The sequence below is a fragment of the Anneissia japonica genome, unplaced genomic scaffold, assembly GCF_011630105.1.
Source record: "Anneissia japonica isolate Jap-2015-1 unplaced genomic scaffold, ASM1163010v1 scaffold6788_len1366326_cov149, whole genome shotgun sequence".
Taxonomy (NCBI): Eukaryota; Metazoa; Echinodermata; class Crinoidea; order Comatulida; family Comatulidae; genus Anneissia; species Anneissia japonica.
The window spans coordinates 513,418-524,655 of record NW_022692324.1 but is presented as its reverse complement, the minus strand read 5'-3'; the positions used below and the strand labels follow the sequence as shown (position 1 = coordinate 524,655).

At 34.6% G+C, this 11,238-nt stretch overlaps 1 protein-coding gene across 1 annotated transcript in view; it reads left to right on the top strand.

Moving 5' to 3' along the window:
- Positions 1-11,238, top strand: part of LOC117100219 (L-asparaginase 1-like) — an 80,806-nt gene that overhangs the window by 1,326 nt on the left and 68,242 nt on the right. The gene's annotated exons all lie outside the window — the stretch shown is intronic.

Below are 11,238 nucleotides of genomic sequence, written 5' to 3'. Positions count from 1 at the left end.
TATCTACAGGTCTACAGATTTAAAAGACATAAAATGGTGTAATGGTACTTCTTCAGGTCCCTAAAATATGGTTTTGAGAAATCAGTTATAATATAAGCCCCTCAAGATGCTTTATCGAAGCTTCCGGAGGTTTTTCCCTAAATCCCCTCACCAGGTCTCTACCCCTGGTCTCTCAAAGTCCATATTTTAAAATTTATTATTATCATGAAATGCGCTTTTGCCAGCCCATCTAACCGCTTATTTTTTTTTATAACTTTGGTACGAAATTTGTGGAAATTATTAGCAACAATTTGCTATGAACAATTTTATCTGTAGGCCTACATATATGTTTTTAAAACATCTTAATTCAGTAAAAAACTAATTATCAGTTCCAGTTATTGGAGATGGATCCATTGTGAACAATTAAATGTTGTCTGTACGCATACAGACAACACCCAAATGAATAAAAAAAAAAAATAGAATAGAAATCCATTTATAAGGCGCTCAAAATGCTAATTTGACGGAGCTTCTGGGGGCTTCGCCCCAACCCCGCGGGTCCCGGGCCCCTCAGCCTAAGGTCCATTTCGCTCGCAAAACGCGCCTCCCTATCGAAAATCCTCATTGCGATCAGAGGGAGGGATCGAGAGTATCTACCTGACAATTTTTTCGAATCAATGGCAGAGGGCAAGTAGTGGGTTAACATGAAGTCCCAAGGCCCTGGTTGAGGCTTCTTGGGGCCTGCAACCCTGGTGGCTGGGTCAGGTTTTAGACCACCAGTAAGGTACTGGTTTAAAGTGTATTTTGATGTTTTTCTTTACACATTTTGCTCTTTTTTGTTTTTGTTGGTGCGGAGATATAAGGATCCCATCACTATGACCTTTCATCCTGACCTCCTGACCTTTCGCCACATTTTGAAAATGTGTTACCAAGCTAAAAATGATCATTGGACTACCCTGAACCAATTTCTGAAGTCAAATTCTCTGTACCTCAAAGTGCATACAAAACCTGGTTTGGCTCCTAGGGCAAAATGCTCGTTTGGATATTCTCATGATGCTTGGAATACATCTTGATCGGGGAAGCAACCTCGTGGTTTACAGATTTTAGGCAAAATTTCCAAAATTTAGAACTTAACTTTGAATATAAGCTTGTACTGTGACGGTCCCGGTGACATTGTGTTTTCTTAATTATTTATCGTAGTATAAAGTCACAAATTGGTGGCCTTATAATTTACAGTAACACATTATTCCTATTCGTAATTTTGTTGCTAATAATTCGTCACCGTTTTCACGAAGAGACAAAGACTTAAATTTCGACGAAAACAAAATTTTGAGAAAAACGCGTTTGAAGTGGTCTACTTCACAAATCTGTAAATTTCACTATCAAGGTAACGGAATTTTGAATATTTTTTTTACATATGTTTAAAGATAAAGCATTAAACAATCCAAATGTTTAATTTATTTTTTCCCTAACTTTAATCAACCTGTAAATTAGCGTGAAAAGTTTGTGCCTGTTCGTGAACACGATCAGAATAAACGCAGCATATGTTTTCTACACATAGAGTGAAGTTTGTGTCTCTTCGTGAAAACGGTACGCGCTGTACGCGCACCCGTTTAAGGCACAAACTGTATTTTAGCAAAGAAAATAAATAGCAGAAGATAGGGCAGCTTCCCAATATAGTGGAACATCCGTTCTAAATGCATTGTGGGTACACGGAGCAAAATTTTACCCCGTCCGCCCGGCGGCGCTATATATCAATAAAAAAGGCGCCGCTCAGGTTTGTTTGTTTCCTGTAGTTTCTCCACTTAGTCAAATGGTCAAATTTTACCCCATCCACGGGAGGGCGGATTTTCCATCAATTTTAATGCAAATACGCGAAACATATCATTCTTCTGCTATTTAAGTTCTTTGATTTTAGCTATGTGTTAACTATTGTAGTCAAGGGTGAAAACAGGCCTGCAATCTCGGCTTATTTTGTTTTAATCATTATGTTTTTTTACGAATAATTTGATTTACGAAACATTTGATGCACGTGTATAGACCTATCCCAAGTTATACTACAAGAAGGGTACCGGTATGCCTAAGGTAAACCAGGGAAATCTAATTTTTACATCAAGCCCTAGCCAAGATAGGCCTTACCTAGCGATCACAACGATTGGAACGCCGCATTCGCGTCTTCTAACAACCTAAAGAAAGTTTGTCTGTTCGTGAAAACGAAAAATCCGTTTTTTTTTCGGTTTGTGCGAAACGGCTAATTAGCTTAATTAGCTAATTAATGTAGTTCCACTCTTAAAAATTAAATAAAAAGGTAAAGTTCGATGAACATAATAAAATGTCAAAGAAAAAAATTGAAAAAATATGATTTTTATTTATAATATTTTTATATAATAAGTTTGTGTCACTTCGAAAAAAACGGTGACGAATTCACAAACACATGGATTATGAAAACCTGGATTTCGCCATGATGGGAGGATAGTATTGTAATCTAATACGGTGTTTTTTTTTTGTTTGTTTGTTTTTTTTTTAAAGAATATAAGATGGAAAAAGGGATTTCAAAACAATTTAGTTGGTTACATTGCATAACCTACTCTTTTTTCTCGTTGTTTTATTAAAAAAAAAAAAAATAGGTTTTGGAAGTTAATTTCGACATTAAAAAAAATGCATGAAGTCATATTACGGTAGCTTGATTCCTATCGAATAACTAATAAAAATCCACCAAAATTTGTCAAATATCCGTAGCTTCCAGGGAGAAAACCGAAGTGAAGCCCCCTAGCCCCAGCGAGCCGATAACTCCGCTGCTGGAGATGGTAATTACTTAACAGCCTATACGAAGATTAATTATTTGTTTATATGAATATTTGCTTTCGCCATTTTCGCGAACGATGTCAATTTCTTTTCCCCAAACACTATCTTAATTCGCCGTTGACGTGAGTCTTTAGCTTTAGCCCTGTTTTTTGAGAGGCTTAACATTATGCGCATTAATAATAGATCAGGCCCTAAATATTATCATTCAAATCTGATTAATTTTATAATAAATTTTATACAACAGAAATCCATCGCTTACCGACTACTGCAGGTCCTACCAGTGGCGGATGTAAGGCGTGAATAATAGGGTGGCTAGCCACCCCCTTCGGTGACCTCCAAAAAAAAAATATGGTCACTCGTCTTGTGTGTGGGTGTGTGTGTGCGTGCGTGCTTCTCATGTATACATGTTACACGTAAAACATACACTTTCCCTTTCTATTTCAAGCTTAACTTCTTTTCAGATGTCATCCAAGAGCGTCTAGATGTCTACTAATTCCAAAAAATCTTTAATAGAAGGGGATGCCTCTTCAAAACTCATGATCAAAGGGGACACGTCCCCGAATATTGTGGAAGGGAGGGGATGGTTCCCTCACTTTCTGCCCGCAATGTCATAATTTCATAAGTCAAGATGCCTGAAAATTGGTGAAATGAACTGAATAAATAACCCAGGTTTTAACAAATGTGTGCTGTACAACCGGTACTTTATCTCTTCCCACAAACATCTGAATTAGGCCTACATACTTAAATACACAACTCGAGTGCGCGTGCCTTTAATATAGTTTTGAGAAGTATGAGAAAAAGCGTGTAATGGTAAATAAGATTGCTTTTCAGCACATGGTAAAGCAAATTTAAAATACATCAAAGACAATTGAGTTTTATTTTAAATGGAACATCACAGCGATTAATTTGATCAATGGTAATGAATTTTATTATAAGAATATCATTTCCGGCAATCTTGGGGTACTATTTCCTCAAATGTTCCCACCTCAGCCCTTAACTATGGTGGACAGGGAACAGACTAGAGGCCTGTTTATACTTCAACGATAACGATGATGATTAAAAAAAGCTAAAAAGCGAATGTTTATGTAGAAAATAAAAGAAACAAGAGAAACAAGAGAAATATTTACACTAGAACGAGTCGATAACGATTTATCAGTTATGAGATAACAACATACTTTGACAAATCAATTCAGGTGACGTCGTAATCATGGGAAAACGATAAAATCGTTGCTACTACTACGATTTTAATATTTGTCAATGGTTATGACGTCATTTGATTTGATTTGTTAAAATATTTTGTTATCGAATACACAATAAATCTTTATCGAATTGTTATAGGGTAAAAAACTTCTCTTATTTCTTTTATTTCTATATGAACAATTACTTTTTAGCTTTGTTATCGTTATCGTTATCGTTGAAGTATAAACAGGCCTTAATGGCTTGAAGTAGGTAGGCTTAAATTAAAAACATTAAAGACAATGACGCTTTATTTTGATTGCCGTTTATAATGGTGATGTGATGACGAATTTTACTATATAAAAGTGTCATTTTCGGTCATGAGCTAATATTATTTCCTAAACTTTCTGCACCTCTCGCCAAACTATGGTGGGCCTGATGTGGGTGTGGGCTCACAAAATGTCCCCTTCACCTTTCGAAACACATCTGCGCCCTTGTCAAACCCACACCCTGCTCGGTCTTTCGCAAATCGCATTAGCCACCCCTCCCCCCACCCCACCATTGCTAAATCCTAGATCCAGCACTGCTTACTTACCATAGGCTCACGATACAATTACAAAGACAGTACTTGGATTTTTGACATTGACCTATCGTACTACTAGCACCAGTGAATACAGTACCCTATTTCTACGGTCGGCAACACATGGGTCGTGAACAAAATTTGGGTCGTGAGTGAATTTTTGAGGGTCGTCAGATCGCATCTGGGTCTAAAAAAAAAAATTATACAGAAAATCCTGTGAAAACATCGAAACAAAACTTTTTTTAAATAAAATGTCGGCTTTTGTCTTTGCGCAGTGTACTATAATCTCAGTCAGACCGCTGTTTGTTGAATAGTGTTTGTGTATCAGAAAACACAGAAATATTTGTTTTGGTCTTGTAATAAATGTTTAGAAACTTTACAGTGCTATGTCACTCATTCACATCCTTGGCTCCTTATTTGTCTACAATTGATTGAAATTTACGCTTTAGTGGCTACTAGCTAAATTAGTGGGCATTATGTAGTCATTGACAAAGATGTTAGCAACCACTGGCAGAATTAACACAGTCAGCAGATTAAAACGATTGAAAGCAACAGATATTTGTAAAGCTGCTTTAGACAAAAATTTTCTGCAATAAGTATGCTTATCAAATATCATATTGTTTATTACAAGACACTACATTGCTTGGGTATACAGTAGAATCCCCAATTATGGGAACACCTTCTCGGGACACGACTAAATAAACGACTTAAAAAAATGTGTGCATGTTATGATATAGATTACAATCCTCTATGACAGTGCACAAAAAAAAAAAAGAAAAAAAAATCTCCATGGTTAGGGGTAAAAGTTGACAAAATTGGTTGCATATAGGCCTATACCGATTTTCACACTAAGGATTCAGGGGAAACATTCTGGTTTTATGTAAAGTTATTTTATTCCTTAAAAAGTGACAAAATATAAGATGAAAGATATATTTTTTTCTTTATTTTAAGACTGCTGTAGTTCTTGTAATACTGTACGATAAAAAAAGAAGTGTCCTCCTTACCACGGATTAAATAATTATATGCGTAGGCTTATATTGATTTGACCATTTGGTACACAGAGAGTGTTCCTGTCCCATTATATAGGGATGTCTCCTTAGGGTTTGGGTGTAGTGTTTAAATAATTCCCACATTTCAAGTGTCCCCTAAATAGAAGTCCCTGCATAGTTGTGTCTCGAAGTAGGGTTGCACTTCATCACATTGGTCGTAGGCCTATATATTTTGTATCTTGGACACCATTTCTATGATAACTAGAGTTCTTGGGTCGTTGGAAGATATACTGTATGGCAACAAATTATGGGTCCTAAAGAGTAAAGGCTTGCCGACCGTAGCCTATTCTTCTATAAGAATAATCATGAGTATGGCGTATTGGACTGCTTCCGTTATAATCATTGTGAAGATAGATCGTATTGTATTAAGTAATAAGAAGGGTGTTTTTAACACCCTTTCTATGGGACGCCAACTAGGTCACTTATAATGTAAAATCTGCATAATAATACTAATGTCCCTCGTTATTCTATAGAAAAGGAGAGAGTCTCTTATACACATCTAGATGTGTATAAGAGACAGATTATATACACTGAAACTGTATGTTTATCTTCGCTATTTACATAAACGGACAAATACGAAGATCGCGATTGAAAAATGACCACTTTTTTTACCTGAAAAAAATCGTAGGAGGATTCTTGTATTTATTATTTAAAATATATTAATAAATTGTAGTTAGTAGGTCACAATGCGTATATCAATCTATTAATTAATTATTAAATAAATAATTTTAATACATTTACGCGCAAGTCATGAACATCTACTACCTTCAAGTCCTATGGCGATAGGTGAGCGGCGAAGCAGTAGATGTGGATGCGCTGGGAGCTGTAGTTGCAAGCTTACACATAGGCGGTCCAGGCTATATGGTCGCTACTCGTAGACCTGAAGCTGATGCAGGATTCGACAGACGTCTGGATGACTAAGCAGCCCTATTTAGGAGAGCACTGCTCACCTCTGTAACATGAGGAAGGGATTAGAAAAGGTGTCCTAAAAATTGCCAGCTTCACTTCAATCTGGCCAGACCACCGCATCTGGCATGATCCCTTTTTGCGGTAGAAAGAAACAAAATAAAAAAGACTAAATGTATTAAAATTACATTTGCAACCTGGAATGTCAGGACCCTTCTGGACCATGATGGTACACGGAGATCTGAACGCAGAACAGCACTTGTAGCAAATGAACTTAAACGACTTATTCGGCTACCAATCACAAAGAAAAAATATATGTCACCATTTTCAGCGCATATGCACCAACAATGACCAACCCTGATGAAACAAAAAAAATCAATTTTATGAGGAGCTGGTAAATATTACACCGAAGACTAACAAACTCATTGTCTTCAATGATTTTAATGCAAGAGTTGGTGCATACCACTACACATGGAAACAAGTACTTGGGAGCAAGGAGTGAAGAAATGAAACAACAATGGCACCCTCCTTCTGCAAACGTACATGAAGTACAATCTTTTAATCACTAGCTCAGTAACTCGGCTTCTATTCAGAAATAAAACATATTTGATGCACCCGCGCTCCAAAAATCGGCATCAACTTGATTTGATGTCTTGGTTACAAAATCCATGTCTAGTGCAGATTGTTGGACTGACCACCATTTGGTGGTCTCAAAGATGTATATCACTTTACATCCTCAAAGAAGGCCTCAAGGAAAAACGTTTCAGAAGCGTCTAGATGTGACTAAGCTGACACATCAAAATATCAGACAACTCTTCCAAGACATGTCAACTGCCTTCAGAACCTTAAAACTTTATCATATATGCAAACATAATCCACATATATAAACGGAAAGGTAACAGGCATGCATGCGACAATCACAGAGGAATCTCTTTATTTTCTATCGCTAGCAAAATACCTGGAAGCTCTGAGGAATAAAAAGAATTACCAAGATCAAAGTTTATTAAGCCATAGTACTATCATCACTACTTTATGGGTGTCACACCTGGACAGTCTATCAACTGCATGTGCGCAGGTTAAACCACTTTCATTTAACCAGTCTAATTAATATTACATTGCAACAGAAAATACCTGATGCCGAAGTTTTGGAAAAAGCTGAAATGAAAAGCATCTTTGCCATCATCAAACAGCATCCACTTCGTTGGACAGGCCACTGTGTCTGAATGCCTGATGATCGTATTCCAAAACAGCTGCTTTACGGCGAGTTATGGACATCATGGACATCAGAACGGTCCTGTGGAGGACATCGAAAGCGGAATAAGGATACCATTAAAACTTTACTCAAGCAATGCAACATAGATGAGCAGCGGGAAAATGCAGCAGTAAACCGCCGTAAATGGCGCACTTGCATCAAAGAAGGTACAAATCACTATGAAAAAAAAATCGTATGTCAAAGGCACAATATAAACGAGCTTCAAGAAAAGAACGTTCTGCTACTCCGTGTGCTACCACTGAATACCAGCACCATGGTTATGGCTGAGGTAAAAAAAAATATGATTATGGCACCTCAAGTTGACCGGAAATGGCACTCTCCACTTTCTCCATTTTTAAATTTTGAAAAAAATTGGGAGGATGAGCCCGAGAGCCGGCTTGAATCTTCCACTGAAATACTCATCATAAAAAGTTTTTCAATTTATCCTTCTGGTAATTATAATAATGCCCGCTTATATATTTCGTGAAAACTATTCATAATAATAATGATTTATTGTCTACTGATTAGCTTGTGACGTAAATGAACAATGAAATTCAAATGAGATAAACTTAATACAGTCACTCTAATTTACACTTCGCATGTACAAGTTCTATTGCGACTACACTTTTGTGAGTGGAAATACTACCGTCTTATTTACGATCAAACATATATAAGTTAGCAATTTTATTTCTCAAACATAAAGGTGATTTACTTAATTCATCATTATGATGACGTCAAGGTGAGATTGCGTCAACTTAACATCAGAGTTCGTAAACTTGCTGTGTCACTACTTAAATAAGTTGGAGGAGATAGACCTATCCTTGTCAAAGGATGTATAATTATTGTTTAATAACGGCTATGAAATTCAATTTACTATTTTTTTTTAATTAGGAAAAATAGAAATAAATGTTTGCTGGACTGTGCGACAACTTTACCATTTCGCCACAACATGCCTCATATTACTTTAAGATGATAAGTGATATTATATCAACTTTTGTGAGTAAATTTATCGTTAGGCCTATTTGTTTACTATGATGGCAGAGGCATAGAATAGAATACAGAAGCACGCATACTCAATATAGCACCCTGTTTATGAATGTCTAATCTAGGCCTATGATTGTTAGGCTTTAAATATTTTGAAGATTGCAGATAATTAAATTTAAATGTGATTATATTTTAAATGCAAATTAAAAAAAATGATTTCCAATTGTATTTCTTGGTATTTCTGCCATTATTTTCGGACAATGCTCTCTTCAAGAAATTCTCTGTTTAATCCTCTTTTACCATTTTTTAAAAACAGTTTTCTATAGTTCCATTTTTTAGAAATTCATCCTATTTTGGTTTTCATATAAAGTTAAATATCAAACAGAAGAACAATATATGTTGAACTGTATGCAATAAATATAATAATAATAATAATAATAATAATAATAATAATAATAATAATAATAATAAATTATTAATAGGATAATAATAAGTAGGTTAATAAATTAAATTAATAATAATAAGCTAAATATAAATAATAATATCATATGTATGAAAAAAACGAAACAATAGTACTCACACTACGTTTAAGTTTTACACAAATGAAAAATTTCATACAAATTATATTTGGATCCAAATTAATTTATTTAAAAAAAATAATAGTATCATAGGTAATAAATAGTGCATTATAATAATCTATCCGAGCGATATTAGACACTAAATGTATTAAATAAAAAAAGACAAATTAAATAAGAAAATATGCTTTTTATGTGGCCCCCTAAAAAACGTCAAGAACATGCCTCCTTTATACATATTGGGAGCTGCTTCCATAATGATCCCCTCCCAGAAGTAACATCGATATCCATATTTTGCTAGTAGGACTAATGCCAAAAAAATATAAGATAATGTTTCCTTATTACCAATTGTGCACCAATGAAGATATTGTTTATAATGATTTCATTCTGAAAGTAATGTTATATACATTAAACAATCGTCTTTCTCAATGATAAACAGTATACAGCACTATGCAGTTGAGTGGGTTTCTCATGATAAACTATTACATAATAGGTATTAAATGCCAGTTAAGTAAAGTCTTTCATAACATTTGCAGTTGAGTGCGTCTTTGCTGACAAAAGTAACACAGACTTGCAGTTGAGTGATTTTTTATTTTTTAAATTTCATATTTTCCGTTATAATTTCAAAAATCTGAATACATCACAAGAGGTGTTATATCCCAAAAGTGCAAAACGCTGAAAAAGTGCATTTTGAAAAAACTGTCAGTTGAGTGGTTTTTTCATGACAGGGCAGAATAGGCCTACAGGCATATCATGAATATTTTTTGTAAATTAAAATCTGATAAGTTGGAGAGGGCTTTGGAAAAATTCAGTTTCCCTCCCGATCCTGGTTTATTAGAAAAAAAAAAAAACAACCTTAAAACTTAATACACAAATATAAAATAGGCTAGTACTTGAAGGTTTGCATTGCATATCAATAACAAAATCATTAAAATTTCGGTACACCATGTGTAAAAATATGGTTTTACCTCATAAACCATTTTTATACATGATGTACCTAAAGTATGATTTTGTTACATAAATAGCAAACTAATTGATTGATTATTATTTTTACAAAATTTATCACAGACGTATCTTTTAAAACAGTGTTTATACTTTATTACTACTTAATTATTTGCAAATAAAAGATCTGATGACCTTCAATCACAGTTAACTAGCCTATTTTATAAGAGTCGGAAGGTATAACAAATTTCTGAAAAAGTGCAAGACTAAAATTAATCTCTGGTGTTAAACATTAACGAATTAAGATGCTTTAAAGATCGTTTTTTGACGTCTGAGAGTGCTATTTCCGAGCGTCTAGAAGTGTTAAATCCTTAAAAATCTCAACCTCAGGTGTGGATTTTCCTGCCTGACCAATAACAAAATGCTTCCGCCGCCCCTGTAGTATGGGTCTTAATAATACTAAAAAGGAATAAATCATTTCTAGTATAAATATTATTTTAAAATATTTTTGCATGGATGTAAGTTGATTTAATATGTTCATTCATTATTACCTCATTAATTAAACTATCGCAAATATACCCATGCATATCTGATCCGTTCTCTGTTAGAAAGGAAGTGTGTCAAAGGGGAGTCATATCTCCATTGCTGCACAGTGCCCTGGTTCTTAGTAGGCAGCCCGCGGGTCAAATTTTCCCCTCGATGCAATTTAATTTGGCCCGTTAGGTAAAACAAAAGAATGAAAAATAAATAAATAAAGCACAATAAGAATTTTGATGAATAAATTTTCATGAAAATAAACTACAAAATGCAACCCCTGGGTAATGTACACGGGGTGGTTTGAAAATGAAGATGATATACGCCATATTATATATATATATATATATACATATATATATATATATATATACATACATATATATATATACATATACATATACATACATATATATATACATACATATACATATACATATACATATATATATATATATA